The following is a 27,373-nucleotide window of genomic DNA, read 5'->3' on the forward strand; positions in this document are numbered from 1 at the left end:
GTTTAGTAGTAGATTGTGGATGTCAGCATCATGCCCTACTTGTAAACCGCACTGAGGTGTCTGCCTGCCAGTGGCGTAGCGTGGGTTGTCAGCACCCGGGGCAAGGCAAGTAATTTGCACCCCCTAACCTGTGGATTTTAACAGGGGGCAGAGAGCTGCGAGTGTGAGCGTGCCCCCCCAGATGTTGCGCCCGGTGCGGCTGGCCCCCCCTGCACCCCCCACGCTACGCCACTGCTGCCTGCCAGCCACTGTTGGTAGATCTTTGCTTCTTCCAGTACACTGGTATTAGTTCGCCTGTCTTCTCAAGTGATGTGTAAAATTTTTCGGAGACACTGGAGGAAGGCACGCTTGGCAGATCCACACCGTGATCAACTCCCGCCCAGAAACCAATGTCCCCATTGTGGAAGGACATGTGGATCCAGAATTGGCCTTCACAGTCACTTACGGACCATGTTTATGGAAGACAATCTTACTCGGCTACGAGTGATCCGCCAAAGAAGAAGACTGTTGGTAGACAGCATGCTGCGCTAACATGAACCATTGGTCTGACAGCTTGTAAATCTCATGCTCTAAGCACCGGCAGAGAAAGTAGAACAATTTCCTACTCATCAAAAGATCTTACCTCACATAGCAGAGACATCCTAAATCTTTCAGCCAGGGGAGATGCCGTTCCGAATGGCGCAATAACCCAAAAAGCATCAGTAAACTTTATTAGCTATGGAATCAGAGTTTGTCCAGAACAAAGCATTCACCTTGGCTACAATGGCAATTTTCTACCATTTCAGAGAATTTGATTAAGATATTCCAGTGTGCTAGAGGCTTTTCTCAGGCATGGGAAAGAATGGTAAGGTGTGGTTTCTCCATTATGCATCTCTTCAGGGCTTGATTTGTGCTAGAAGTCATTCATCGGATACTGAAATGCAGAAGAACACTATTTTAGCAGAACTAAGCCCAGCTATTGAAAACCACCTCCAGAACAGACCCCTAGCTCAGATTAAGCCTCAAGGACAGAAAAAAGAACAGCAGTAGGGAAATGTTTGCACCTCATTGTCTAGCCCTGAAAGCTTAGGATAAAGCTATACTAACAAAACCACACACACAAAAAAGATGGGGAGGGGAATCTTTCATAATGTAAGTATGCTACATTGACATTACTCTCGTGTTCTCTGTGAAATATTACTAAGCCAAGTAGTTGGGGGTTTTTTAAGGAGAGCATTTCCTAAGAAGAGACCCATCGAAGAGTTTAGACAGATATTCCGATATTTCATATCTTGTTTTGCCTACTGCCATGAATCCCCCAGAGGCTTCTGGAACTAATCAGCTGCCCGATCACAATGCAGGGGGGAGTCTTTGCATTAGAACGTGTTCACCGATATATTCTGCATTTAACAAAACCCTATAACGTGAGGAACAAACGGGGGTGAGGAAGGTGCCTTGGTGCATGTGCTGTGTTTTTGCATCAGTTCCATTTGATGCTTCCTTGGCAGGCCCCCCTCTCCAATTGTCATCGCCATCATGTGCACACGGACACAAAGATTACCTGCTAAAGTCAGCTGGTGCTGCTTCCCTTTCTTTGGCTGGCTGCAACTTGCTCCTTGGAGACAGCTGGACACCAGTGGCACAACACAGATGCCGAGTGGAGGGAACAAGATGATACTATGGCATCCCCCCATGGAGTGTCATTCCACAATACAAAGAGAAAAATGAAACACTTTGCTGCTCAGGAACTTGATGAAACGCTCCCTGCCCACACTCTTAATCCCCACAGGGAGGCTGGGAGTGAGTGGGGAGGAGGGGGCACAGCGGAAACCAGCTGGAGAGAGACCACAAACCCCACAGAGCTGCCAACTCAAATTAGTGTCTCATAAATTGGCATTCACTGTAGGTCAGTCTCAAGCAAACATATACGCAGAAGCCAATGCCAAGTTAGGCTTTATGAATTGAAACAAATGTTCTCGCTGCCACCCTCCCTCTTGCTCTTCCCATTCCACCCAGGCCCACAACAAACAAGCAGCCTGCTGGCCCTGCGGCGATGTAACCCAATGCCCGACCATTGTTTCCCCTTCCCCGAGGGCTATATTTGACTCTGCAGCCACACTGTTTATATATATATGTATGTGTGTGCGTGTGCATGCATACACTTTGGTATTCAGCGCTTCATTCCCCAGATGCCCAGGATTGCTTGCAAATAGCTTCCACGGGCGGTAGGTGTGTGTGGTTGTGTGTGTGTGTGTGTGTGGAGGAGAAGGAGAGAGGATGGGCAAAAGTGAATCAGCTTCATTTGTAATTTTCACCTATCTACCCCCCAGGTGGAGGCTGGCTTTGTCGAGAAGTAGTTCTACACATGCCACAGCAAAAAAAGAGGTATCCTCCCTCTCAAGTTGCCATTTGCCACCGCTCGCCCCCTGCCCGCCCACTCCCCAGCGCAAATGTTGCCTGCTAAAATCAGCAATTAGATCCCTCTTTGAAAGCGGGAGGCAGACTGTGCGCAGTAGTACAAAGACGCTTCAGCTCTCGTTCTCGTGGCACACTGTGGTCAGGATTATGTAGGTTAATCCATGCTGGAGGGGAAAGGATTGAGGTGTTTATAATCTTCCTTTGGATTGGGTGTGTGTATGTGATGTACTATGATCCTTTATGGAACTGGTGTGGATGATTTTGTCCTTCAGCTCATAAGACTGAAGTTCATAAGACTAGAAGGGACCAAAGGCAAGGCCACCCACCCGCTAGCTCCATACTGATCAACCTGTGCAATCCAGACTACCGTGTGAGCAGCTACACTGCATCCATGTACCTCCTCAGCAAAAGCCTTTCACCCTGGTCATCCAACTCAAGCCTGCTTGTGAATAGGTCCTGCTTCCCACAGCGGCTGACCAAATGCCAGTGTGCAACACCCACCCACAGGACTTGAGGCCCATAGCGCTCTCTCCCTTGTGTTCCCCTGCAACTGGAATTCAGAGGCATGCTGCTGCCTGCAACACGGAAGGTAGCACCTAGCCATCATGGTTAGTAGCCATTGAACCTTATCATCCATAAAACAGAGATTAGTTTGGCTTCTTGGCCTTCAGCTGCAACTATTTTGAGAACAGAACAAAACGGAAAGAAAAAGAACAAAGAATTGGCAGAGGAGACACAGAGACAATGTGTTATTTTCTTATTTTAAACATAAATTTGAGTTGTTAAAATTTAAACTACACTCCTGAAATTGCAGCACTTAAATATTAATCATCCCTCCCCAAGCCTTCAAAAATTTCCCAGATATGTGCAAGCTCCATTTTCATGTTCATCCTGAGGCCTCACTGCTGAAATAGGCACAGCTGTGTGAACGAGGTGTGCAGCTCCATCCAGTGCATGTGAACCTGAATCTAGGTGCTACTGAGTTCAGTGGGACTTAAATTTGAATGTGTGTGCACAGGATTGCACCCTTACTGCCATTATCGGCACGGGCTTCTGCCTCAGAAATAAGTGCTTCACTCGACCACCTTTCCATCCATTTCCAGCTTTGTGTTTTGCAAATCTCTGTGATTGCTGGAGGTGCTGCTCAGTTCCAGGGCTGCATATTAACTTAATATTAAAGCTCCTTGAATCAAGACCAAGACCCAAAACATTCTATTCAATGCAATGAAAGTGTGCCAGAGATCAGCCTTCTGTTTATTGTCAGTCACCATACTAGTTCTAGGGGCCCACCCACTGAACAGGAGAGCTGTAAAGCAAGAGAAATAAATAGCTTTTGCGTGCTGCGGGATAGTGGTAGCAGCTCCTCATTCTAGAAGTGTTTCCTGGAAGCTAAAAGGAGTGTTAGGGCTCTGTAGACTTTTTACACCAGCCTAGCAAAAGAACTATGCCTCAGGCTACAATAAATTGGATGCTTAGATGGGTGCTGCTTGGATTTCATAATGCTTTTATTACAAATAAAGAGAAATATTGTAATTAGCATGCTGACTCAATACTGATTGAATATTCTCAACCCTTAGTTGCAAATGAAATGGTAGGGGCAAATAAGGAACACTGACAGTCATTCCGAGTCAGAGTCAAGTTGCACTACTGCAGTCACTGAGTCACTAACTATCATTGGAAATATTAGGTGATACCCAACAGTCATACTCAGAGAGTAGATTCTTTTAATTTAATGGACTTGAGTTATTTACGTCAATTGATTTCAATTGATCTACTCTATCATTTGATGTCATCCATTCATATTAGAATTATTAGGTGTGTTAAATGCTTCTACAGGGACTTTTCTGCAGAAACACTTTACACTTAAATCCTTAGCACAGTTGCTAGGGTGCAAGTCCCAGTGAATTAAGTGGGATTTGCTTCTTAATACACTTAGACTAGAATCCATTGGTTTGTAGTTACACATTTACACAGGTATCCAAGCAGTGGAATCAGTCACAGAAATGGTCCCTTGAAAGGAGTATAATATGCTTTAACATATATTATAATACACTGCCCTAGAATCCATAGGATGAAGGCAGTTTAAATATTTTTAAAATAAACAATAAATGTGTGATTTAGCCCTTAGCAACTTCAAAAATAGAAGTACATTTATTGTAAGCAGACATATTTATGTTCCAAGGCAGAGGTGTAATTTCCTGAAATATTCAGACAGCATTCATCAAATAGCCTAAAGCCAATATTTGGGAAACTATGATAACAGTACAGAGTAGCATAGAAGTCGCCATCCTAACTCTAACCCCCTGCAATGTATTGGTCCTCAATTCCCAGTGTCGGAAATGTGAAAAGATGGATGGCAAAGCCACCAAATCATGGAAATTCAAAGGATCATTTATATGCAAGTTGTGTAGTTGACTCATTTGGACTACATGGGAATCATTCCAGGTGCCATGCCATGGATGGTAGATATTATGTTGGAACTGACTTTCAGTGCTAAGTACACCAAGATGTAGTGAGGATATGTTGCGCTGTGTATTCGTGTTGCTGTGTTGCTGTGTCTCTTGTCAAAGTGCAGCCATTTTCACAGCAGTATCAGGTCTACGATAGTTATGCTTCCAGCTTGCCAATCACCTTCATGTTAACCAAGCCTTCCCAGGCAACAGCTTTTATTTTTCCTCAGGTCCAATTTGAAATGTAACTAGAGTTTATTTTATTTGGTAAACCTATCTGCATGACTCAGAAGCTCACCAGCTATGCTAGAAACTAGGATCTATTATTCTAGAAAAGGAAGTGTGTGTTTTTCCCCCAGCAGTGGTCCTGGCTTGCCAGATTTTTTTAGCCTCTGAGTTACGGTATTTTGTTCTCTAGCAGTGTGGCAACTTTATTACAAACCATTGCAACTAGTAATATTCCACTGACAGAGCAGTCAGACTTTTATTGACGTTAGCAGGCTGATTTAAAAATAATAATTCTCACATTTGTATACTGCACATTCTCCCAGGGCCCAGAGTGGTGTATGTGATTTCTCCCATTTTATCTACAGAATAATCCCATGAGGTAGACTAAGGTGATAGATAATGGCTGACCCATGGCCCCCTAGGAACCATAGATGAAAATTAATTTGAAAGCAGATCTCCACATATTTTGATACTATCCATTATGCAATACTGGCTCTCAGTGTTTTGTTTTTGTTGAAAATCAATCTTATTGTTTAATTTATCCTTTTGCTTTGTGTTATTCTGAAACTCTGGCCAGATAGTGAGTCATGCAGCAGTAGTATGAGTCATACTACTACTTGATTCTGGGTTACTGAATAAATATTCCTTAGGGGAATGGAGAGGCTGATGTTATTCAGACTACCAGCTTGGATATAAATATGTAGTAATAAAGCTGGTGGCAGCTATTCTGGATGAACATGAAACCAAGTTAGCTTAAGTGTTGAGAGCCAGCTCACAAATTCGTCTGCTGTGGACTCACATTGACTCAATCAGACCAAGTGAAATCATGCACCTGCAATCTGCCCATTAAATCAACTCCGTTGATAATAATAAACCTTGATTGCAGCCAATAGCCAAGCCTTTGCATTCTTCTCAGTTGTAGAAACAAGACTGCAGAACAAGGTTAAATTGCCACGATCCCTTCCGGGATCTAATAAGCATAAAAGTGGCATAAGATTGAAGCCTTTTGTGCAGCAGAAAATGTAACAGAATATGTGTATGTCACATATCGACCTCATTCCCACCCTACACACATCTGAGGTCCCCTTGACATAGGAACCCATGCATACAGGAGACTCCAGTTCTACAGTCTATACCCTGCCAAAATTGAGAGTAAAGATTGTTTCGTCAGCGTAGTGTTGCATGCCATGAAGTTTCCTGACAGGATAGTATACCATCTCTCCCACACATGTAGGATAAGCCTCATGATCCATTAGAAGGTTCCTGTGACCCACAGACAGGTCCTGAACTACTATCTGAGAATGCCTTACAAGAGGCAAGGATAAACAACTTACCGTATTTTTTGCACCATAACACTCACTTTTTTCCTCCTAAAAAGTAAGGGGAAATGTCTGTGCGTGTTAAGGAGGGAATGCCTACGGGTGGCATGCCTACGGATTTTCCTCCTCTAAAAACTGTGTGCGTGTTATGGTCAGGTGCGTGTTATAGAGCGAAAAATACGGTATACACCCTGATAAGTTGTTTTTCCTTACATTTGGTAGGGCATTCTCAGGTAATGGACCAGGACTTGTCTGTGTGTATGGCTGGATGACCCCTTAGGAGACAGGGGAAATAAAAGAATGTGCAATTAAGTTGCATATGAATTCATTCATTCATTCATTCATTCATTCATCCTCATCCTAACTTGATCCTTCATGAATGAATAAAGTGGACTGTATGGTGCTACCTTCTTGAAACTGTTAAACTGGAAAATAAAAAAGGATGCTATTTAGTGATACCTAGACAGAAGATGGGCATTTTGCAAATCCAGTGGGTGTTCATGAGTTGGGGGGGGGGGCAGCTTCTGCAAAAGTATAATATATGGTGTGGGTCTAACGCCTGAGAAGGACCCATCACCCATCACCAGATAGGTTCTGACTTGTGAGCAGTCTTGGTTGTCTAAAAGGTGACTTTTATAATGTGACCTTTAGTGTTTTGTCCTGTCACTTTAAGATGGATTCAGTGTACTATAGAGAGACTAATGTAATGAGAAGGCAAAATATTTTTTTTGGGGGGGTGTTGTATGTATATCAGAATCTCCAAATTTTATAACAAGATGACCCTAAACAGTACATTCTACTTATTGTCTTTTAATTCCCCCTAACACCCCGCCCAGCCTTGCCAGTGGACCATAAGGAAACAGTGTGGGCTACTTTAACATTTGCGCTTCAGAAGTATTTATTGGCCCTCTCAATTCCATCTCCTTCCATCAGAACTTGCTTTAATCAATAGAAAGGTAAGAGTGTTTGATGGGATGGCATTGAGTGCTCCTGAATATCTGTTAAGCAAAGATTCAATCAATCTTTCGTGTGGGCAGCAGACATTGTCTTCCTTCCCAAGATCCTCAATTCAAGATTCTCAGTTGGGGGGGGGGGAATCAAAATTAAGCAAATTGGGTAAAGTTAACCCCCTTTAAAAATCTGGATTTCCTTTGACTTTAAAGTTCACACTAACCACTGACCTTATCTTCAAATTAGTGTAATCTTACCTGTATTTTATTTTTGATCCCAGCAACAAACATTCAACAGCGACTGGTTTGTATTTATTGATGTCTAGCAGGTTAGGTACTAAAAAGATTGATGAACTACTGACTCTTTTCCTGGCCCAGATTGCATCTTCCTTTTAGCAGCAGAACTCAGAACAATAATGTCTGAATATAATCTCCCCCAGCCAGAGGTTCATTTCAGACTACATGACTCCTTGGCCACAGAGTTTTCTTGTGAGCAGGCAGTAATGAAGTCAGCTAAGCGCCAGCCATGTCCTAGGGTAAGGTAATTCTTCCTTCACCTGCCTGGACCTGTCCCTATAAACAACAGGCTCCACAGGGGAAAGCAGTGTTATGGATTTCACAAGACTTCTCCTCGATGCTGCAGGGATATGTTCAGCAGAAACAGCAACATTCCAACGGTCCTGTCACCCCATGCTGCATAGCTGTGCATCAGACCAGGCAGGGACTCGGCGTGATCAGGAGTGTGGGGTCAAATGCAGTCACAGTCTGCGGTGAATTACCAGCATAAAAGTTTTGCTGAAACACACAGGATGAGAATTCCCCTCCCCACTTCACGTGTGGAAGAAGCTCCGCTTGCAGTGCCACACACACCCAGAGAGAAAGAGAGCACTGTGAAACTGCACACACAACTCGCCTCACGCTCAGCCCAAAGCCCACAGGCAGGGGTGAAACTAGGGTTTATTTCACCTGGGTCAAAACCCCAGTTTGGCAAACAACAACCACCACCACAACAACAACCACATGCATTTGTGTACACACACACACACAGGCTGGGAGCCTCAATAGCGCCCCTCAGGAGGCTTCACCTGGAGTAGAAAACCAGGTTAGCCCCCCACATAGCTACAGCACTGCCCACAGGTGGTAATTTATGCAACTGCATAACCCATATTGCAAGCCTTATCCCTTTTCACCCATTCCACAAAGTCTGACACCCCTATCCACTAAGCATTTTAGTCAGCTTCTTGAGGAGAGGGGAAATGAGTATACTTTGTGTGCTCACAAGAACCAATATCCATAATCCACATATACCCCTGAATCCATTTCATACTTTTCTGATTTTTCTTAGTTCCCATATTCTTGGCCATGGTCCTTAACAGGCTGGACAGTTTGCATGGGAGGTGTTGCCACAGGGACCCTGAGGATCATCTAGTCCAACCCCTGCAATGCAGGAATATGCAGCTGTCCCATACGGGGATCAGACCTGTAACCTTGCTGCTGTTAGCACCATGCTCTAACCAACCCAGCTATCCAAGCTCTACATGTACTGAGATTTTCATGTGGCGTAATTAAAGCATTGCATCTCTCCCTGAAATTCAAGGCATGGTCCAATCCTCATGTGATCCCACGGTCCAATCAATCATGTACATTTGAATGTTACAACAACAACAACAACAACAACAAAATAATAATTGTCAGTTTCCTGCATTTTAATTGTACCTCTGTTGCTTCTGCCTCTGGAACAGGTTGCCTTGTTCTGTCTTGCACTGCTGAATGGGATGGATATCCCAGTTTCTTGGTGGGAACATGCAGAACCTGGTCAGTTCCCCATGAAGAATCTGCACAGTCCCCCATTATGACATGGAATGACTATGAAGCTAAGAAGACAGAGGTTCTGTTAAATCTCTTTCTAGATGATGCATTATGCTCCAAGTTCCTGGCATCCGGTCTGTCAATTCTCAGACTTGTGCTTTACTAAACAGAGAGATTCATCTTTCTGCAGAGGGACACATGACCCTCCAATGGTCTCTTCTATGGACTTATGCCAGTCTATATAAAGTGCTGACTCTTGGAAAGTATGTTGAAGAGATTACTTTCTGCTTTTCACCAAGGGCCATAAATTCAGCTGGTATTTAATAGAATCTAAAATGTATTTCCAAGGCTCTTTGGTGGTAACTTCAGCATCAGCCGGAGCCCCCTTGAAATAAAGGGATTATTGGGAGCCAAGTGTTAAATTACCTGATGCTTGTTAATTGAACTTCAGAGGATTTACTGAGCAACTGGTTCCAGCAAGGAACAGCACTGTGGTATTAATGGTGTTTATAATAGTAAATATAATATTGCATAGTCAAGTTCCTCTCGTAGCATCCATTGTGCAAAGAGCTTTCTGGTCTGCTTAATGAAACCCGAGGAAAGGGAAAATGAGGGACACTCAACAGTGAGTCTTGGGTTTGGCATTTAAATTGGGAGGAGGGGAATAGGGTTTTCTGTTGTGATTAGAGTTAGAAGCTGGGAACTGGATTTTAAAAATTCTGCTGCCAGCACTTTCCTGCATATTTATCCTGAAATTATTTGAAGGAACATAAAAATCCAACTAGTTGATCTATACCTTACCTGGCGTCCTCCTGATGTTTTATGCTGCGACTCCTACGAAACCTGACCATTGGTCACTGGCTGGGGTTGATGTAGTCCAAAACATGTGGAAGGCACCAGATTGCAGACGGTTGATGTAATCTAAACCTGCAAACATGGCCCTGTACAGTCAAACCACCTTGAAAGTACTAGTCCATTCTGTAGCCTAGAAGCCGCCTATGTTCCAACAGTTTATAATAACCATCCATATTGTAGAATGTTGCAGAAAAGAACCAAAGTGTGCAAGATTCTTTACCACTCTTCACCAAAGACAGGGCAGTTTACCAAAATACAAATTGCCTTGAAGGAACAGGAGTTTCTGCTTGATTTTGAGCACATTAGTTAGGATGCATTTATTTAGAGATTTAGAGATTTCTGTCCTCCCGCCCTTCTAGTGTCCATCCATGCACCACTTGGAGCAGTTTATAAACATTTAAAAGAGTAATAAAAAGCACATACAATACATTCAATAAATGAAGGGTGTAACAAAAATATAAAGACAGAGTCAAACGTGAAGGAAGAGAATACAGATAAAACCTAGCGTTCAATAAAAGTTCAGCACTTGGTAGACAAAAGCTGGCTATAATAAGAATGTCTTGACCAGCCAAAGAATGGACGATGCAAGAAGGATCTACCATGGGGCAAAGTGTTCTGCAATATTGGGAAAGTCACTGAGAAGGCCCTGTCTTTTGTCACTACCAGTCTACTCTTAACAGGGACACAGAGGACCTCTACTGATCTTAGGAAGCGGACAGGTTGGTAAGGGAGGAGTCAATCCTCCAGTATTCTGAACTCAAGCCATTTAAGGCTTTAATCATCAACACTTTGAATTGTTCCCAGAAGCAAAGAGGCAGCCAATGCAGATATTGCAGGGTAGGCATCATGTGTTCCCAAGGACATGTGCCTGCTAACATTCTTCCTGCTGCATTTTGGACCAACTGCAGCTTCCAAAGGCTCTTCAACCATAGTCACATGTGAAGTGCATTGCTGCGATCCAGTCTTGATAGATCTTAGTCCTGTGCATTATCGTAGTTAGGACTAACTTCCTCAGGTTCAGGTGCAAGTGGCACATCAGGCTAATCTACGCAAAAGCACTCCCGGCCACCACCACCTGGTCATCCAGATGCAGGGCTGAATCCAAGAGCATACCAAAACTGTATACCTGTTTTTTTAAGGGGAATACCATCCAAAATGGATCACTGGCATCTTGTCTGGATTGAGCTTTACCTCCAGTTTAGAACTCCAACAAATTTCATGGCATTAGGTACAGAAAGGGAAAGAAGAGTTGGGTGTCATTCACATACTGATGACAATGTATTCCAAAGCCTCAGACAAATTATTCTAGTAGTTCCATGTAGACATTGAATGATATGGAGGATAAAATGGATCCCTATGAAGGGCACCAAATTGTCAAAAATGGAACCCTACAACATCACCTTCCTGAACTGAACTTTAAGAGAGGACTGGAGCCACCACTGAAGAGCACTTTCCAAACCCTCCCCTGCTAGGCAGTATAGAAAGATATTATGCTCAATGGTATTGAATTCCATGGTGAGGTCCTTTTTAGGTCCTGGAAAAGGTCATCTACTCAGCTGACCAAAGTTGCTTCCATCCTTAAACCAGGCCTGAAGCCATTTTGAAATGGGCCGAAAATTTATGCTGAGAATTTCTGGATCTGAGATGCCACTACACGCTCAAGCATTAATTGCCCCTACCTGGAGCAGAACTCAAAAAGCCTGTAAAACAACCTCTTACAAGATTTTAATGTGTTACTTTCTTTTAAATCCTCTGCTTTTAAGAGCACTGTAAAAGAGCAAATGGCTCTTATAATTGTCACCTACAGCAGACACCCTCAGAAACCTGAACAGGGCACAACTGTGAAGGCTTCAAGACAGAAGGGCCCATCGGAAATGGGAAACCTCATTGTGGCTATGAAAATTTCATCAGCTGGCGCTAGGGAGGCAAGAATCTGGAAGTGTAGAGCAGATGGGCTGCCTGGATTCTTGGAGTCATTGTCTTTCTGCCTGTTATCTGACTCCAGTGCCGAGAGAGGATTTGGAGAATTTATGGAGGGCCAAGTACTGAGCGCCTTTCTTGAAATATCCCTGACTGATGTATGAACTGATGTACTGCTAACTCCCCAGAAGTCATACAAATGAAGTAATCTCTTCCTTTGCACAATATGTTCCCAAGGTCATGCAAGTCGGACCCTGCCAAGTGCCTCTTCTTCCCATGTACGATTAACTGTATCAGTATTTGCTGCTGGGCTGTGAGTCTTGGGGGGGCGGCGGCATGATTTTAAGGCAAATGTATTTTAGATACTATCCAGATAGCATGCATCTTTCTTCAATTTCTATAAATAAAAGAGTTTTAAGCATCATTAAGTAAGCAGCCAGTTATATTCATAGACACCTACCATACCTCCATTTTGTACAATTAATTTAATAAAGAAGTGTGTACACTGATTATAGGAATGCAGAAGAGTCCAGCAGGGTCTGAATATGATCTCTTCCTCGTCTTTTGTCTCACAATTGGCCAAGCAGAGATCTATCTATTTGAAGTCCACAAGCAAAACCTGAGTTTAACATTACTCTCCTGCTTCTTGAAGCCTAGCAACTGGCATTCAGAAACATAGTGCTTCTGATGCTGGAGACTCTAATTCACAGAGAGTCAGTTGGATACAGCAGCTAGGGCTGGGATTGGACTGTAGAGAGCTGGGTTCAAATCCCTGATGATCATCAAGCCACTTGACTTTAAGCCAGTGAAATCTCAGCCTGACCTGCTTTACACAAGAAAGCATGGGAGAAAATGGAAATGGGAGAAAATAACCCTTTGTATTTTGTCCAGAGGATTTTGGAAGAAAGGTGGAACACAAATATAATGAGTAATAATAAACAGCAAACAGAATACGGTCCGCATTGTGGTATAGGACTCAAATAATCATGAGTACTGTACAGTATTGAGAACAATCCACAGAGTTGCTCAGAGATACCTTCAATAGACCTTGATACCAAAGGTATACTAGCCACCATCCTATCTTATATTTCAGAAACACCCACCCTCTTGTCTTTTTCTAATATGGTTTATTCCATTCTCCACCCACACCTTTTCCTTTCTGCCTAGTCCCACAGCCAGTTTAGAAGAATCCTTTGTTTGTGGTGCTGTACCTGTTACCATAGTAACTAGTTATGCTTTGTCCTCAGATATTGCCTGCAGAGCCCGATCCTATGTAAAGTCAGGAGTGCCTTTGAAATTAATGGGCTTGGATGTACTTAGGACTAGGCTGGTACAGAGTCAGAAGAGGGTTATTGGAAACTAGTTACATAACAAGGGAGAAGAGGTCCAGTTCCATTCTTACAATAACTACCTTGTACTCTCCTGTCTGTACAAGTCCCCATCCACATAACTCTCTCCTTTCAGTACATTTGTACAGCTAAATGTTTGCCTGATCATTTTAGTGAGAGAAATGGACAGGCAGCAAACCACTATGGGGTTGGAGGTAATTCCTCACCCCCCCTTGCATTCATTACTGAGCTTAGTGAAGTATTCAAAGATTTATTCACTGGGCCATCTCCTCTCCCAACTCTGTTAAAGAAGTCTGGGGTTTGTAGCAGCCAGCCAACAATGTGTACATACAAGTACATGGACAGTGTGGAGGAGCTGAAACCAGCTGCTAGATTCACAAGCATCCTCATTATAAAATATACTTTCCCCCCCTTTTGTTTTTCCTTTCTTAATGATTTATTAAAGGTAAAGATAAAGGGACCCCTGACCATTAGGTCCAGTCGTGACTGACTCTGGGGTTGCGATGCTCATCTCACTTTATTGGCCGAGGGAGCTGGCGTACAACTTCCGGGTCATGTGGCCAGCATGACTAAGCCGCTTCTGGCAAACCAGAGCAGTGCATGGAAATGCCGTTTACCTTCCTGCCGGAGCGGTGCCTATTTATCTACTTGCACTTTGACGTGCTTTTGAACTGCTAGGTTGGCAGGAGCAGGGACCAAGCAACGGGAGCTCACCCTGTCGCGGGGATTCGAACTGCCGACCGGCAAGTCCTAGGCTCTGTGGTTTAACCCACAGCGCCACCCCTTTCACCACTGCTTGCAAGGTCCTGCCATATACTGTACTTCAATTTATCTCCACCTCCCACCTCTCAAAGCTAATAATAGACAATTCTTTATATATATATATATATATATATATATATATATATATATATATATATATGCTTTCGTAGATTTTCACGGGTACAGGAATGCAGGTTTTGGTGTCTTCGGGTGTCTTCCCGTGTAAGAGTTGGGGTGTCTAGGCGACGTTTCGACGAGGTCTCACTCGTCATCTTCAGGCTGGTGCTTTCGGCTTCTTGTTACTGGAACAGAGCAGGATCTCAGTGTTTGAGTTCCTATAAATACTGTTGAGGGGGTGTGGTGTATAGCCTCCAACGTTCTGGGCAGAGAGGAAGTTCCCAGGTTAGTGTGCCTTTTCTTCTTTTGTTCATTAATTACTTGAGGGATATCTTGAGTGATTTCTTGAGTGATATTCTGAGTACCACTTAGGAGGGTCATTAGGTGTGGATTAGTTGCTAAAGCTTTCGTGTCTTGACCTCTTGAGCTTGTGAAGAGTTTTTCTGAGAAGATGGCTGTACTGCACTTAGTTGTGCTCTGGCTTGGCTTCGTGTATAGGGGCGAGCTGTGGTTTTGTGCCCTGTGCCAGCCAGATCTGTGTAGGGATTGCAGGGGGGTGCAGCATCCGGAGGTGCCACTATGGTTTGGCTACTGGATGGTGTCTGTAATTTATCTGTGGAGAGGGTCTGGGTTTGGGTCTGGTGTGGTTGATTGGAGATGGCGTTCTGTGTGCCTCTGGTTCTGGTGTCGGTTTTTGTGGGGAGGGCTAATTTCCAGATGTCTGGCAGGCGGGACGTGTCGTCACGCTTGTTCATGTTGTTTTCATAGAGAAACACCCTCACAACATGAACAAGCGTGACGACACGTCCCGCCTGCCAGACATCTGGAAATTAGCCCTCCCCACAAAAACCGACACCAGAACCAGAGGCACACAGAACGCCATCTCCAATCAACCACACCAGACCCAAACCCAGACCCTCTCCACAGATAAATTACAGACACCATCCAGTAGCCAAACCATAGTGGCACCTCCGGATGCTGCACCCCCCTGCAATCCCTACACAGATCTGGCTGGCACAGGGCACAAAACCACAGCTCGCCCCTATACACGAAGCCAAGCCAGAGCACAACTAAGTGCAGTACAGCCATCTTCTCAGAAAAACTCTTCACAAGCTCAAGAGGTCAAGACACGAAAGCTTTAGCAACTAATCCACACCTAATGACCCTCCTAAGTGGTACTCAGAATATCACTCAAGAAATCACTCAAGATATCCCTCAAGTAATTAATGAACAAAAGAAGAAAAGGCACACTAACCTGGGAACTTCCTCTCTGCCCAGAACGTTGGAGGCTATACACCACACCCCCTCAACAGTATTTATAGGAACTCAAACACTGAGATCCTGCTCTGTTCCAGTAACAAGAAGCCGAAAGCACCAGCCTGAAGATGACGAGTGAGACCTCGTCGAAACGTCGCCTAGACACCCCAACTCTTACACGGGAAGACACCCGAAGACACCAAAACCTGCATATATATATATATATATATATATATACACATGATTTTCTTTTCTCATAACAAATATCCAATATCACTGCTTAACATTCATTTTCCAGTCCCCCCCCCCCCCGTTGACTTTCCCCAACTTCCATTTCTGGTTTATTACAGCAAATGTTACATTCTGCTGTTTGTACATAATATTATGTTGTCACCTGCTATATTTCTTGTTCTCTGTAAATAAAGTTGAAAATGTTTATTTAAATCCTGCCAACGAGTTCATTTTTGTTGTTGTTTCTGCAAATAAGTTGTAAAAGGTTCTCATTCCTTTTCAAAGTCACTATTGTCCTTTTCACACAGTTTATCCGTTAACTTTGCTAACTCTGCATAGTTCATCAGCTTTTCTTGCCACTGTTCTTTTGATGGTACTTCTCCAGTCTTCCAGTTTTGTGTTATTAAGATTCTTGCTGCTGTTGTAGCATAAATAAATAATGTCTCTTTTTCCTCCGGCAAGTCTTGTCCTAAAAAACCTAACAGAAAAGCTTCTGATTTTTTAACAGAACTTGTTTCAAACATTTTTTTCAATTCATTGTATATCATTTCCCAATTTTTTAAACGATCTTGCAATTTTACATATGGTAAAATGTACAATTCTTTGTCCAATGCAGACGCCCTTCACAGTAAGAACAGTTGAACAGTAAGGTGAGTATTAGCAAAATGCATGCTTAGAGGTCACTTCAGGATTTTGGAGACAAAGCAGGGAGGTTCCAACAGTTTATGGCAGAAGCCCTAGAAAATTAGTATTCTGATGAGGAGCCTCTGCTTGGAAATTCAGATTTTGTTGCAAGTGGTTCATAGACCTCAGGAGGCTAATTTGCTGAATGGGTGCTGTACTTGCATGACTCCGTTGGCAATCTTATACATACTTACCTATGAGTGTCCTATTGAACTCAATTATACTTGCTTCTGAATAGGTATGCATAGGACTGAATAGGCACACATACCGTATTTTTCGCTCTATAACACACACCCGACCATAACACACACATAGTTTTTAGAGGAGGAAAATCCGTAGGCATGCCACCCGTAGGCATTCCCTCCATAACACGCACAGACATTTCCCCTTACTTTCTAGGAGGAAAAAAGGGAGTGTTATGGTGCAAAAAATACGGTAATTTCCAAGTCAGATTGCAGTATTGCTCAGTTTGTTATTGCAGGTGATTTTAGTGTCATTTGAAACAACCCCCTGAATTACTTTATTCTGTCAGAATTACATTAATGTGGGTTCTCCTGAAGGATGCTCCTAACATGTGATTATGAAAGAGCTGGTCCTGGTTTGGTAATCTTCCCCCAGGGCAATGGGCAAGGCTCTGTAGATCCTTTTGGTTGTTCAGAGACCCTTCTTCAGAAAATTTTTCAGGCTGTAGACAAAAATTACTTAATGGGAAACGATGCAGGCAGAAGTTTATTATTGCATTTCAAAAGACTAACCTGTGTATTGTGGCAGGATATATTGTGGACTACAGTCTTCTTGATCAATAGCATGAAATGTTATCCCCAGTTTGCAGGACAGAAAGAAATAGGTTAGCTAGCCAGTATTGATACTTCATTGGTTTACTCTGGTCTTTTGACATTCCCTGATATTTTAATACCAGATGTTATTGATCCTTAGATTGAGCAGTTATCTAATTTTTATATTATTGTTGGGTTCAGTGTGTTTTAAATTATAATTATATTTACATTATATTTATATTAATTATAATTATATAATTATAAATTATAATTAAGTTACAGTTATAATGTATACTCCCTTGGTCATGTTTTGTTTAAGGACAGCATATAACTGTTTAAATAAATGAATGAATAAATTAAAGCGCGCTGCAAATTCAACAAAGTGATCCAGCTGTTTACTTGGACGTACGTTCCACACCACTTCCAAGTAAACACACTTCAGTATTATTCCCAAGCGTGCAGAGGATTGCAGCCTGATGCTGTAGCCTTACAATGCAATCCTATGCCTCCTAATTCGAAGCAAGCACCATTGAGTTCAATAGGACTTAACATGAGGTAAACAGGATTGCGCCCTTAAGCCCTCTCACCGAAGGAGTACCTAATTCATTTAGACTTAACTAGCTTATTAAATATTGCGCTGCAGAAGTAATGCGTGACATGTAGAGCCGCCATAAATAAAAAAGCATTTATTATTGACTATATCACCACCTCAACTAAAACACACAAAAATCATTTAAATGTGTTGACAAGCCTACAGTTTGACTCAAGACTCGCCCCGCCCGATTCCACCCATAGCAAAACTTGTTTTTTCTTCTTCGTGTTTTATTTCCTAAGGTCGCCGCCTACCTTTCCCCATCCTCCACTTTCCCCGCTGTCATGGTAACCCTCCCAACGCCCGGCGCGCTCTCTCCCTCTCTAAAAATCATCCCACCCGCTCCTTCGCTCTCGGTTTGATGATGATGCAAGCGCGCCGGTACGTGGGGATTCCGCCGGATTACCCGGCATGCCCCGCGGCAAAATGGCGGCCTGAGCCGAGCGCGCGGGTCCCGGCTGAGAGGGGCGGGGGGCAAAGTTTTGCGGCGGGCAAAGGGCGCTTTCCAACCGGCTCGGAACCGGCCTCAAAGTTACGGGGGTTCCCCCAGGGAAGCCGGAGCGCGGGGTTGGGCCCCGGTAGGTGGAGGCGCGGATCCGAAGCGGGGAGCCTGTTGCTGAGATCCGGAGCCCCTCGGTGGGACCACGGGGCGCCCGTGGTTGGGGCCGGGTCGCCAGCCGCCTCTTGGCCCTGGGCTGATGCGGGGTCGTCCGTAGGCAGCAGCAGCGGGTACCGGTGGGCGGGGCTGACGTGCGTCCTCCGTCGGGATCGCGGCTGAGTTGCAGGGAGTGGGCAAGCCGGCTAGGTCTGGGGGTGAAGCGGAGCGGTGGGCTCTCTTGGGGCTGAAAGTTTGATATAAGTGAGCCACGGGGGAGCTGGCTTTTGGGGGACAATTGGAGCAGGAGTTGGGGGGAATTGAGAATGGATATTAATAGGTGCGGATTTAAGAATTGATTTAGATCTACTCTTGGGGCAGTGATTTCTTACCCGTACTGTGTGCACAACAGAGGGGGGAATAAGTAAGACTGAAACTTACTGCTGGAGGAGAAATCGCCTGCCTGAGGGACAAAGGATGGAAACAGTGGAGATTAGTACATAGTACTAAAAGGAGCTGCTGGAGCAGGTGAGAGTGAAATTCATGTAGTGTAATTTAACTTTACAGTATCTTTATTCCCATTATTTGTGATGATAAAACTTGTTTCTGCTGTACTTATAGGAATTGGAAATCTTCAGTGAATACAGCTCCAGACTGAGAGTTATTCTAGGTTATTTATGTTTATTTATGGTTATTTGTTTTGAAGATTTATATACAGCCTTTAAATCTAATGAGTCTCAAGACGGGTTACAAGAAACAGGTGACAGTGTGTAGTCTCATGGATGCTGGCATAAGTGATTGATTGTGAACAAGAAGTCTAGCTAAGGAAGGTAGTAAGATACAGTATGTGAAATAAAAGGGAAAGATGATATTATTTGACATTTCAGTGATAGGCAAGAGTGAATGGACAAAGTATTGAATGGCCATGACCTGAGAGAAGCTGGAGCATGTGAGAGGCTTCTCAGTAGTTGTTTGTGACTCTCAGCACTGCACATCTGTCTTGCAGAATTGCATTTGTTGTGGATACAGATTTAAGTGAAGTAATGAAAGAGGAAATTTGTGGCTTTAGACCAGTGTTTCCCAACCACTGTTCCGCGGCACACTAGTGTGCCGTGAGATGTTGCCTGGTGTGCCGCGGGAAAAATTAAAAATTCGAAAGATTTTTTTTTTTTAAGTCAAATTTTCGATTGGGGCGCCGTCACTAGATGACCCCTGGGGTTCCCTCCCTCCCTCCCGCTCTGCGCCTCCCTCCTCCTCCTCCTCCGGGGAGGCCCTTCCTGGCTCTCAGCCAAGGCTTGGCGGCTGCCACTCACTCACTCGCTCGCCCACCCGTCCCTCCATCCCTGCACCCGGCCTCTCCCCCTCCGTCCCCGGCACGGGGGCTGCCGGGATCCGTAGTCCCCTCGCCCTTGGGCTCCGCGCCCGCGCGGGGTGCGCGAACTACGTTTCCCAGCGTGGCCTGGCGGGCCGGGCGTTTTGTTTGAAGCGCTCTTCTCCCGGCCATGGAATGAGCGCAGCGGCGGCGGCCGGGCGGGCAGGGGCTCTTCCGCGCAGACCCCGCGCAGCCTGCCTGCGCCCCCGCGGAGATCGGGCGGCAGGATGGAGCCCAGGGATCCCCGCGGAGGCGGAGCGGCGGAGGCGGAGGCTGCCCCCCAGGTAGGGCTGTGTCAGGGGGGTTTTATTTTTGCAATGCTGCATCCGCGCCGGAGGGGACGCATCGGACCGCGGGGAGACCCCTTGGCGTGCGTGCAAGGCAATGCATGCGTGCAGGCGTTGCATGGAGTGCAGTGCAATGCAATGGCAACGCGGCGCCCTGCATGCATGCATGCAACTTCCACCGGCGCTCCGGACTTGGCAGGTGAGGGGGGTCCCCAGTGGGCGGCAGAGAGAGCTGGGAGGGCGAAGGGGAGCCGGGGGGGAGCAGCGCTGCTCCCCGAGCCGAGCCCGGGGGGAAACTTCGGCGTCGTTGCGCCGGGTGTTGGAAGCGGAGGCTGGCGGGGGCCCCTCACCTGCAAAACCTGGTCGCCTCTCATATATTTCGTGCATTGCATTCATCGCCCGCTTTCTCCTCCAAGGAGCTCCCGGGGGCGCGCGTGGTTCTCCCCGTGTTATCCTCGCAACAACAGCCCTGCGAGGTGGGTTGCCCAAAAAAGGCTGGGAAACACTGCTTTAGACTGTGTCATCTGCACTGACACAGCTTTGTCTGCCAGTTGGACCAGCAGGGCTCATAAATAAGAGTTTGTGGTTTTTCTTGGCATATAAACAGGATTAAATTAAATATGCACAATTTGTGGATACAGTAGAAATGGATTTGGTTTCTGAAATGGATTAGTGTTGTCCACGTACACACAAATTTAGCTGAAATCTCTTTGTTTTCCAAAAAATAAATTGATTGCTGTATAACAGAACCACAAGGCTGTCAAGCAAAATGGACACAGTCTACCAAGATCTGCGAGAGGAGTTAAAATGATCATTTGTATAAGTAATGTAATTTGCTTGTTTTCACCAAAAGGATGGGAAACTACCCAACTAATCTGTATCAAGAAGCTGTTATACCCCTGGCATCTAGGTACCGTTGGTGAGCACCAATGACTCACATAATCCCTGGTCATTGTAGCTGTGTCTAATGGGAGATGGAGCCCAACAAAATCTAGAGGGCCATAGGTTAGTATATACTGTTCTAAATGCTAGAATGGAAAGATCTCTGCCAACTGCTTCATTTTGAAGAGGAAAAAAGTGACACTTCCGCTTACAATTCAGCTATGAGAAAATATCCCAAACAAACCAAATTCAAGAATAATGTGAGGGGAAGTACGTTAGAGGGGATTAGTATTAGTATCCATTTCTCATCACTATACAGGAGATAGAGGTAAACTAGGATGGAGTTGTACCAGAGAAGGCTTGACCTAGAAGTCTTCCTTGCCTTGAGAAGAATAGGAAGTTGAATGTAAGCACTGAATTGCCTTTCCTTGAGGACAGGAGACATTCTAGCACTGGGATATAGAAAGCAGTACATTCGAAGGTTAGTGTTCTTCCTCTTTCCCCCTACCCTGCCAGCAACCCTGCTAATTGCAGAACCTCTATGATCCATCACCCAAATACACCGTCAGTGGAGACAAACAAGCCTGTCTTAACAATGCCTCATGAAAGTATACCCAGAGACCTACATGACCATGGTGTGGAAGTCACAGTTCCCTTTTACCGAATGATACAGGAAGTCACTCGGCACTTGGAGGACACTGGATTTCTAGGTCAAAGAAATGATTTCCCTAAGCCAGGGATACTATGAAGACCACCTTGCTTGGAACAGATTTCTTGAATGAAACAAAAGGGGTTATGTGTTGCATTAGGGGCTGCCTATGCATTTCCTTAGTGTCCTGCATAAGCCTAACATGTACTTCTCTTCCAGGGAGTAGAAGATGTGGGATGAAAGGAATATGGGAGGCTGCTTTATGCAGAGTCCGATAATTGGCCTGCCTAGCTCATTATTGACTACAGTGAGTGGCATTGCCTCTCCAGGGTTACCTTTAAATGCCAGGGATTGAACTCAAGACTGCCTGCCTGCAATTTGCAAAGCATGTTCTCTATCAATGATCAGTCTTAAAAATCATAAAATGTAGCAAAATCTGTTATACTTTTCCCACTTAGGGGAGAGTATAAAGGGATTGAGATGGATAATGTGGCAGTCAAAGGCTATGTGACTAGGCAAGGAAGAGAGAAACTGGTCCCTCTCCTGCAAATAGCCCTCTTGATTTTCTCTGGCAAGAACGTCTGAAAGGTATATTTGTGGCCATCATGTCTAACTTATTAGCTTGCAGAGCACCTGGCTAGTTACTATAGATTGCTAGATTAGGCTGATGTTGGTTTGCTGTTGGAGTGGGGAACCTCCAGCCCCTGGACCAAACGTGGTCTGATGGGTTCAAATTTGATCTGCAAGACTATTTTCCCCAAATCTTGTCCAACTAACATAATATGTGCCATCAGGTGTGTGGCAGGTAGTGATGTGGCTGCCTGTGCACAATTGAGAGCCTTAAAGTATGCTCCTAATTGTGCACTGGCAAGGGAAAGCAGCCATTGGCTCTACCACCCATCAGTGGCTCAGCAGTAGAGTTGAAACTTGATGGATTGACTGTATATGATTCTTTGATGTCTGACTTTGGGACTTCAAAGCACCCAGTCACCTGATATTGTGATTGACAGGTGTGGAGCCCTCCCAAATTTGGCCTGGTAGGCTTGATCCAGGATCTGGCCACAGAGCTCATACCTGCTTTAAATAATCGCTGTAAGGAAGACTTTCTCAAAATGTCTTATTAAAATAGTTCTTAAGAGCTATGAGGAAGTGACAAAGGCGAATACACAGCAACCTTTATTTTTAAGTCCATTCTTTTATCTAAATTTTTTGTAAACCATATCAGTTTTATATGAATTTTGGCTAATTGCCTATTTAGTGCTCAAAGTAAACTGCATGTAAACACAATGGCAATCAAGGGGTCACAAATCTGGATATTTTAGAGGCGTGAGTTGCACAACTAAGGGTATACCTGTTGCCTAGCCTTAAGTGTTGTTTTTGCACTAAAGACTCCTGCCAGGCTTGGATATAGTTGTGTCTGATCTTCAGGAACACTGAGCACACTTTTTCGTAGTCACTGCTTGGTGAATAAAAGTATGTGGAATTTGGTCCCTCCACGTCGCAGGCCCATAGTGAACTTTAGTCAGAATGATACGGGAAACTGTGCTGCCTTGTGGGAAGGAGATCATAAGACTATTCTAGCTTGATCTCATGCCTCCTTCATCCTATTCATACTGATGTCTTTGACCCATTATGCACCGAAGACCTGCTCATAATTCAGGATTGCCTCTTGTGCTGTCCCTGGTTGGAAGAGCTGCTGATTGATTAATAAAGGAGGAACTCTGGTAAGCAGGACTGTCTGACGTTCTTAATATGGGTTCTCTGAAGCCTGCTGGAGAAAGCATATTAAGTGTCGAGTCTTCTGATTTCCATTTAATGTGAGGAAGATCAGTCCCCTCTCAGTTCAAAGGATATCTTGGAGGGATTCATAGTGGGCTCCTTTCTTCCCCACTTTAGCCATTTCCCTGCTTTACCCCCTGTACAAGACTTGTTGGAAAAACATCATGTTGTTTCCTGCCTGTGCAGGAAATCCATTGGTGTCTTTCTCAGGGAAGGGGTTGGCCTGTATCCACCACAGTTCCTTGAATTATGAGGTAGGCATGTGAAGTCCACGTGAGAGAGCCAGTGTGGTGTAGTGGTTAAGAGCGGTAGACTCGTAATCTGGTGAACCGGGTTTGTGTCTCCTCTCCTCCACATGCAGCTGCTGGGTGACCTTGGGCTAGTCACACTTCTTTGAAGTCTCTCAGCCCCTCACCACATAGAGTGTTTGTTGTGGGGGAGGAAGGGAAAGGAGATTGTTAACTGCTTTGAGACTCCTTAAGGGGAGTGATAAAGTGGGATATCAAATCCAAACTCTTCTTCTTCTTCTTCTTGGGACAGGTGTCCTTTCCCTCCCACATGTAGACTTCTGGTCAAAGGTGGAACTGGTCTGTTGGCTGATTCTCTTCAATTGAAGCCACCTGGTAACTGAGGGCCCTCCATTGCCAGGTCTCCATTATCGTATGAGGGAAGCATGTGTTAAACAGTCAGCCTTTGGTCTTCAGGAAGTTTTAACAATAGTTTGCCTTTGTATCCCAAGTTTCCCCAGGTATGGAGGAATCACCTACCCTTACCTAAGTCCTGTTGGGGCACCCTCCCAATTCTCACACAGTATACCCACTTGAATATTATATGGAATGATATGCTAAACTGTGCATCTCACTTTGCACACCGTTTCTGGCAAGTTCTCTAAAGTCAGTAGTGTGTGTGCCTGCCTTGCTTCCTGTACTGCCTTTTCAAATTGTTTGCTTAAAATTGTTTTTGCATGGAAGTAGAATAATCAACATATCCCGAAAATGCAGGGAAAATGAAATCTTTGGTAAAATTGGCCAGAAAGAGTAAACAAAGTGGTTATGCTTATGATACTGTTGCAGATTTTAAGTATTGGGGAGAGTCTGTAATTGTATACTGTATATGTTGTTGCCACAATTCATTTTCAGTGGCTTGAGTTTGGGGGGTATATAGCTCTTGTAAAATAGTTTACCTTAAACCCCCTTTCCCCACAGTGTTTTTAATTTAGGCCTGGAAAATAGTGGATAAATATTAGTAACTTTTTTTCAGGGTCGAGGACTTAGTGGTTCAAGTTAAATCAGAACTGCAGTATAGCCAAAAGAAGAGGGATTTTGGAGCTGGAAAAGGATTTTAGATTATTTGAAGCTTCCATGCATAGTTCTTGCGAAACTTCGTTAGGAATTATGTGCATGCAAGAGCAGAGTTAAGTCTTTAGTCCATATAGTATATAAATCTGTCTGGGGATCAAAAAATAAACATCTCGGTTTAGCTAGTTTGAAGAGGTTGAAGAAAAAAGCAGCCATTTTCCTTGGGACATGACCTGTGACTGGTTCACTTCAGCACCAGGTTGGAGCTTTGATTTGACTAACTGGGATAGTAACTTAATGCAGTGTTAATGATCGTTTCAATGCCCAGGGATCAACAGAGTCAGACTTTTGCTTCCAGCAAGGTCAACATCTTATGCCTGAGGCTGCTTTATCATAGCCAAGCTATAAAGTTGATTCACAGACACCTGCTGCAGGAATTGCCATTGGGAGTTCTGGCTTGCGTGTTTTAATGTTTCAGTTCTAAGCTTTCTTTAATGTGCTTTTGTTTCTCAAAAGGATTAGATCAAACATACATTTTCACTGGGTTTCTTTTAAATGTTCAAGTGAGCACAGCCTACTACTCCCCCCACCCCCATGTCCTTTAATTTAACCAATATATATGTTTTACATCCCTAGTTCAAACTGTAGTTGTGCCTTAATTTTGGCTGTTCCTGAACCTGAGTTATGGTTTTTTAATTATTATTATTATTATTTTGTGATATAGTTCCCTCCCCTGAATCTTAATTTTCTTTTTTCTTTATAAATAAATGCTATCAGCTTGAAATCAAATTCTTTCAAGGAAGAGGGAGGAAGTACTCAGTGGCACTTGGTAATTTGAGAGGGCTTCTTTTGAGCACTGGTTTAAAATTGCATTCATATCACCCTATTGTTTTTGTCTCTATTTCCTTATTTCCTTCTTTTCACCTTTAAGTAGACATGGTTAGGCTTGCAGTCTTCATCCTTCTAATGAAAGCATGTAATACTTGTTCATTAATATGCCTTCAAACGTGGTAATGTCAGTGATTTCCAGGACATGGATTTTTAAGTTGTTGCAACTTAAAGGGCACATAATTTTAAACCGGTCTGTTCGTGATTATTCAAAATAGCAGTCTGTTTCTTAAAAGGTCAAAAGAGTTCGCACACACATTTACAGTGGTGCCTCGCAAGACGAAATTAATTCGTTCCGCAAGTTTTTCCTTCTTGCGAGTTTTTCGTCTTGCGATGCACGGTTTCCCATAGGAATGCATTGAAAATCAATTAATGCGTTCCTATGGAAACCGCCTTCAGACCAGGTCCGGGGACAGTCTGTCCCCCGACCTCTTCTGAAGGCTGGGGGGGGGGGACAAGGGCTTTTCTTCCCACCCCCAGCATTTTAAAAAACCCCGGGACAGCGGAGGACTTCTCCTCTGTCCGGGGCGATGTAAAAGCCCCTGGGAAGGCAGGCAGGGGGGACAAAGACTTTTGCCCCCCGCCCGCCTTCAGAAGAGGTCCTGGACCTCTTCTGAAGGCGGGCGGGGGGCGAAAGTCTTTGCCCCCCCCACCTGCCTTCAAAAGCCGTCCGGGAAGGCAGGCAGGGGGGAGCAAAGACTTTTGCCCCCCGCCCGCCTTCAGAAGAGGTCCTGGACCTCTTCTGAAGGCGGGCGGGGGGCGAAAGTCTTTGCTCCCCCCCGCCTGCCTTCAAAAGCCGTCCGCGATAGCGGGAAGCGCTTCCCTGCTATCCCGGACTGCTTTTAAAATGCTGGCGGTGGGGAGCAAAGCCTTTCGGCCCCCGCCGGCCTTCCTGGACCTCTTCTGAAGGCCGGAGGGGGGGAAAGGCTTTGCTCCCCACCACCAGCATTTAAAAGAGGTCCCCGGAGATTTCCCTATGGGCTTTCGTCTTGCGATGCAAGCCGATAGGGAAATTCGTCTTGCAAAGCGCCTCCAAAACAGAAAACCCTTTCGTCTTGCGGGTTTTCCGTCTTGCGAGGCATTCGTCTTGCGGGGTACCACTGTACATATTTACCTGCTGCCTCGCAGGACATCTTTGGGAGGAAAAAAGGCTAAGGAGTAAACCCTATACAAATTCGGAGTGGAGTTCCTAAGTGTTGGATGGCACATTGTTCTCCTTTTGGCAACTCCTGTAGCCAAACTGGTGTTAAACATATTGCTCTGCTTTCCTTTGGACCACGTCAGTGAGGGGGTTCTTTTCATCTGGGCAACCCAGGACCTCTATACACGCTGCCAAGGCTTGTGGCTCAGAGAGAGTTCACTTTGGTGCTGCTAATGCAATAAAACCAACGTGGGAGGCAGCAGTTACCAGTCTCTGCAGCCACAGCAGCTGCTGTGATTCTACAATGATTTGTAGTCCATCGTCTCAAGACAGACAGATGCCAACAACCACAAAATTTGGATTTATTTGTAATTATATATTAGTTTGTAAAGAGTTGGTAACTACAATCTTTAGAAATAACAAGTTGTTGAAATACTGAAGTACCTTGATCCGGAAGCGCATCATTTAAAAATACCCACTATAAAACCAGAACACAGTTTGTACTGTTAAGACATTTAGCATTTGTTTTAAAATAGGTATACAATGTTTTTACTTTTGGCTAGTGTATGGTGGCAGCTGTAGAATTTCTACACACCTTGTAATGATATTGAACAATTTTCAGCCTTGTGTTGGAGTGTATATCTATTGCTATATAAATTCCAGCCCTGAGAAATTTAGACTCTCCTGCTTAGATGTGTCTCTGGGGCAGGAGGAGGTTGATTTGAAGTTGTGTTGAAGTTACCACCATTTCCTTGTTATGGTCGGATCCCTGTTCTAAGAGACCCT

At 44.5% G+C, this 27,373-nt stretch overlaps 1 protein-coding gene across 5 annotated transcripts in view; it reads left to right on the top strand.

Annotated features, from left to right (window-relative positions):
* Positions 1 to 18,100: 18,100 nt before the first annotated feature.
* The window catches only part of TJAP1 (tight junction associated protein 1), a 44,512-nt gene continuing 35,239 nt past the window's right edge, over positions 18,101 to 27,373 (top strand). For 2 of the 5 annotated variants that reach the window (XR_014524264.1, XM_083495942.1), the window contains exon 1: positions 18,440 to 18,819. The gene's annotated coding sequence lies outside the window, so the exon portion shown is untranslated. Of the gene's footprint in view, positions 18,275 to 18,439; positions 18,820 to 23,801; positions 24,009 to 27,373 lie in introns of those variants that run through there. The other 3 variants (XM_083495943.1, XM_083495944.1, XM_083495945.1) reach the window with 3 other exon arrangements.

The sequence above is a fragment of the Podarcis liolepis genome (genome assembly GCF_965112155.1).
Source record: "Podarcis liolepis genome assembly, chromosome: 3".
NCBI classification, from domain to species: Eukaryota; Metazoa; Chordata; class Lepidosauria; order Squamata; family Lacertidae; genus Podarcis; species Podarcis liolepis.